Source organism: Lytechinus pictus, chromosome 10 (assembly GCF_037042905.1).
Source record: "Lytechinus pictus isolate F3 Inbred chromosome 10, Lp3.0, whole genome shotgun sequence".
In the NCBI taxonomy this organism is placed as follows: Eukaryota; Metazoa; Echinodermata; class Echinoidea; order Temnopleuroida; family Toxopneustidae; genus Lytechinus; species Lytechinus pictus.
Window position 1 is genome coordinate 13,188,216 of NC_087254.1, and position 5,396 is coordinate 13,193,611.

General features: G+C 37.5%; 1 pseudogene; it reads right to left on the reverse strand.

Moving 5' to 3' along the window:
• Positions 1–2,025: 2,025 nt before the first annotated feature.
• On the reverse strand, positions 2,026–3,647 carry LOC135155784 (uncharacterized; annotated as a pseudogene).
• Between the last annotated feature and the right edge of the window lie 1,749 nt (positions 3,648–5,396).

The following is a 5,396-nucleotide window of genomic DNA, read 5'->3' on the forward strand; positions in this document are numbered from 1 at the left end:
GGCAATGAACGTCCTGTCAAGCTGGAATCCCCCCGTAGACACAAATGGTGCTATCCAACCTCTCTTTGTACAGTTATGAGAATGGGCGATCCTGAGCCGACATTGTAGAAAAAAGCACAATTCTCCTCGTTCTGTTCTTAACAATACATATAAATGAAAGTTTCAGACTCTTTGCAGTCTTATGTCACTAGATCAAAATCCAATTTAGCTAAATACCCGAAGTAAACCTCAAATGTTGTCTGATTTTCCGAGAATGTCAGGCCGCGCTACATGTAAAATCCACCATGATGAAACTCAGACGTCTTGATACGTCATGACCCGGTATGCTAATGAGGGCAGAGATCGCACTGACGGCTGATTGGGTGAACAAATGAAGGGGTCTTAGTTTTTCTTTATTTCCGTAGACAATTTTTAACCAATCAGCATCATTCTTACATGTATTGTAGAGAAATATATTCTGCACAGATTGGCGGGAAACCGGCTTTCGTACGATGTTTGGTTCATGAGATACAGTCTTTGACAGACCGTCCCACCTCGACACAGCGTGTGCAAACGGAAATTTACGTGTAATAATACGCAAATCTGGTGTGGGAGAAGCTCAAACATGTGTTTTATAAACAGCAATTCCGTGGAGCCTGAATCTCTAATTTCTTTAAAATTTGGTATTATCATAAAAAAAGGTGTAGAAAATAGATTTCCACTCAACCGAGCTTCGTAGGAATTTTACTTTTGAGTCAATTCACATTTCGGCCCCATTACAACATAATATCGTATCTAGAGTGCCATAGCTTCTGTACACGTATGCGCGTTCGGTCGCTGCTCGGGAGCAAATGCGACTACTTTTCCATATGTTCATTTTGTTCAAAGAAAGATTTGAACAAAAAATATTGCAGAAAAGCTTAATATATCGAATCATGGGCAGGTTACTCTAACGTTATAGGTGCCCCCCAATCATCAAGTAGATCTATAGCTCTAGATCTAACGTTAGATCTATGAGCGCAGAGGAAAAATGTAAAATGCGATACCAAATGCAACTCTGTCTGCATGACGCTACACCGACACTGTGACGCTATACATGTAGCGAGACACCGCGTCTATGACAGATACTGAAAGGTTGATTTTTAAAGCCCTCTGCACACTACACGATCCGATACGAAGTGATTTTTGAACAAATTGCATTTTGCATTAAATTTGAAAGTTCCAAGAAGTATAATATTTGAAGTTTGGCACAATGTTTAGAAAACAAAAAATAAGATTTCTGCTTTGCTGCAAGCCTTGTGACCGGAGTAAAGTCCAAATCGGAATAAAGTTGAAGCTGATGAGGTCATTACGATTTGGAATTGAATTTGCTTTTATTCCTACACTGAGGCTCGAAATAAATTGAAATTTCGATTTCAGTATTACAACTATCTCGTACTTTATAGATTGGAATGTTCATATCACGAGGTATACTGTGCACCAGCCATTAGACCGAGCCGAGCCCGCCACTAAAAATTTACCTTAAAAAAAAAGGGCAGACAGAAGGCTTTGACCTCTGTATCGCGTCCGTGGTCGTTTTTTCAGCAGGTATCAAACGAATCTTGACAGGTATTTGACATATAGCAGGCCTATACCATAGGTACATGTAAGATCGTCCGTCAAGGACGTCTGATAACTGCTAAAAAATGACCACGGATGCGATACAGAGTTCGAAGCCTTCGGTCTAAATATAGTGAGGCCTCGATCTGTACTGGCTCTAACGTTAGACCAAAAGCCTTTAGTCTCTGTATATCTATAATTGGTTGTTCTGCTGAACTACCCGTTGGCTAGTGTGGGGATGATAGTAAAATGTAAAGGCGACCTCAGCCCGGGTATCACCACGCAGTTGTGCCCTAATTTCTGCGCGGGTCCTAATTCTGTGAAACTACAAATTCACACTCAAATAATTATTTAATTACAGATACAGTAAATAAACTAATCATTCACAAATGATCGCTGTTTTTGAAAAATTTGCGCGCAGTTTTCCCGAAATTCAATATTTGGTTTGTTGAGACAGATACGTTGTGATGTGTATGTCTTTGCCATGAGTCTTGCAACTTCATTTTGGTCAACATGGGGTTCAGATTTATGCAATTCTTTTAACTGTTCTTTTATCTCTTGAGAAGCCTCATTCTCCCCCTCTGGCAAATTCATTGGCTGCCAGTTAACACATCCATATGCATCTCTTTTCTTATTTGGTATTTCAGCTCCATTAGATTCAGTCACTTTTCTTTTCGGGTCTGGTTTTTGACGTGACAAATTGTCTACTCTATTAAGGAACTGAGGAAGCAAGCTGTCGTATCCTGTTCCTATCTGGATTCCATCAACTGTATCCATAAATTAGTTCGGGTACTTCGAAACAGCTTCCTGCGCCAATACCCTGAAAACCTTGGTTCTGGGGAATGACTTTTTTGGTTTGTACAGATCCCCAACAATGATTCGCACTATTTCTTTGCGTACACTCGGCAACGGCCGTTTACCTGCATTAAGAGCAGCCATCAGTTCTCTGGGCATCTCAAACCAGGGAATGGCCCTGTCAGTCAGTTCGGTCTGGAGACCTAGGGCAATTTTCTGAGATGTTCAGTTCACTTTCTGAAGAGATTGTAGAGCAGCTGGGGAGGTTCGAAATAGATTCAGAGCTGCAAAATTCTGTAGTGATAAAAGAAAACAATTTTTAACATTTGTTTCCCTAGTGATAACCATACATCAACCCAGAAAAAAAAGTGTGTGAACACTTTGGTGTTTGTATATCTTTTCTATTTACTTTATAGCAAAAAGGGGCTGCTGAAAGCTGCTTTCCTAAAATAACAAATGAGCCGGTGGAGTGATATAATTTCAATCCTAGCAGAATCTTCTTCTTTTGCCTCTGAAGATGATTCTGCTAGGATCGAAAGCTCAGGCCCCTTTTTGACTCCTCTATTTACTTTATCTTGGAATATCTCTGTAAAAAACTATAGCTGAAATATTAGCATGCTTTTAATTTGGAAGTAAGAAATGACATATTTTTATCTTAGTGCAAGCATTATTAAGTTACCTCAAACATTTGATTTATTAGAAATATCTTGACATATTGCTTGAGAAAACTGAGGTGCTCACAGGTGGCAGAAGATAATGAAGAAATAATAAGTAGTACATTGATGTATTTAAATTATATGCTAGTGACCCTTGCTTAATATTTTTCTTTGGCTTGTCAGAAAATGTCTAAAAGGTACTTTAAAAGATGAAGACATTTTAATTTCGTTAGTGTTTGGACAGAACCCCCCCCCCCCAATAATCCCCTAGTTGGTTTGCCAGGGATGCCACTGTCCTGTACACTATGCTTTTAGTCCATGACTTCCCAGCTCATTTGGCTTACCTTTCTCAGTCTTCCAATCTCTCAAAAGCTTTCTGAGATGAACTTTCTTCATGTTAAGCATATCAAGATCACTCTCCTCCACAAACTTCAAGTCAGATGGTGTGTCCACACCGATGTCACACATCCTACTAACTATCTCCTTCTTACTGCTAACTGGAAGAGCGGGTAGCGTGTGAGATACGTAGTCCTCTAAAAGTTTTAGTGGATGAGCTGACAATGTACGAACGGCAGACTGACTAGCAGGCCCAGTATCAACTGTTTCATCACTGTCCATCATGGAGGCTACAGAAAAAGATATGTGACAGTACGAAAGTTCACTAGCTCTGACTCAGGCTATCAATTATGTGTACTATCGCGTAAATTAACAAGTTTAAGCACAATTGTGACAATATCTTTCCACAAAATGTATCAGAAAAAAAAGTTGGAAATTGGGAGTTTGTAGTCATGAACATGTCATGACTGAAACTGTTACTCTTGATGCACCGGCCTGTGTTTTAGGGTGATAATTTCCAACCCCCTGATTCTGTAGGTTTTCATTTTCATTTTTCTTGTTGATTTTTACGGTAAAATTACCGTTAATTAAAAAAAATAATAATAATGAACAGCACCATCGTTGATAAAGCTGTTTTTTAACAGCATTTATTTTCATTTTTCTTGTTGATCACAGAAAGATGTATTTTTAAGGTAAAATTATTGTTAATTATCTCGCTATATACGAGAACTTACGGTTATTGCGCAAGTTTGTTATAGCACCATCGTTGATAAAGCTGTTTTTCAATTTTCTTGTTGATCACAGAAAGTTGTATTTTTACGGTAAAATTATTGTTAATGTTCTCGTATATAGCGAGATAATTAACAATAATAACCGTTATTGCACAAGTTTGTTATCTTTTACAAGAAAAAACTGCTTATGAAACATAAATAATGTTTTTTGTCGTTAAATGAAAGAACTTGTACATGTTGTTTTTATACGGGAAAATTCTTGTTAATAATTTGTAAATTAACTAGAGAGCCTGTATGAACACGAGAAACCTGTTAATACGCAGTTAAGTAAGCTGATAACTATTTATTTATCTTGATTTCCAAGAAAATAACAGCTTTCCTGATGTTTTACAAGAAAAATACTGTAATAATTGAAAAACGGTCAAAAGTTGTATTTTTACAAGCCAAAAAACTTGTTAAATTACAATTTGTTTTTACAGTGTAGTTCATGAAACTTAGACATCAGGGTAATCAATTACTACTGAACAACATCCTGCCTGAGTTTCAGGTCACATGACCTAGGTCAAAGGTCATTAAGGGTCAATGAATTTAGACAATGTTGGGGGAATCAATATCAAAATTTTAACCTAAGGTTAAGTTTTTGAAATGTCATAACTTGGAAAGTATATGGACCTAGTTCATGAAACCTAGACATAAGGGTAATAGTGTATCACTGAAAATCGTTCCTGAGTTTTCAGGTCACATGACCAAGGTCAAAGGTAACTTAGGGTCAACAAACTTTGACCATTTGGGGGGGGGTATTAGTGGAATTGTCATCATCACTTTGAAAATCTATGGATCTAGTTCATGAAACTTAGACATGAGAACAATTAAGTATCCCTGAACATCCTGTGCAAGTTTCGGGTCACATGATCAAGGTCAAAGGGCATTTAGAGTCGACTAATTTTGATAATGTTGGGGTATTTGTGTAATTGTCATCATAACTTTAACAGTTTATGAATCTAGTTCATGAAACTTGGACAAAAGAGTAACCATGTATACCTGAATATTCTGTGCGCGTTTCGGGTCACATGACCTAGATCAAAGGTCATTTAAGGTCAATGAACTTTGGCTGTGTTGGGGTATTTGTTGAATTGGCATCATAACTTAGAAAGTTTATATATCTACACATGTAGTTCATGAAACATAGTCATAAGGGTAATCAAGCATGTTTTGCACATGTTTTAGGTCACATGATCATAGTCAAATGTCATGTTGGGTCAATGGACATGGTATTTTATTATCATATGAGTGTTTCCTT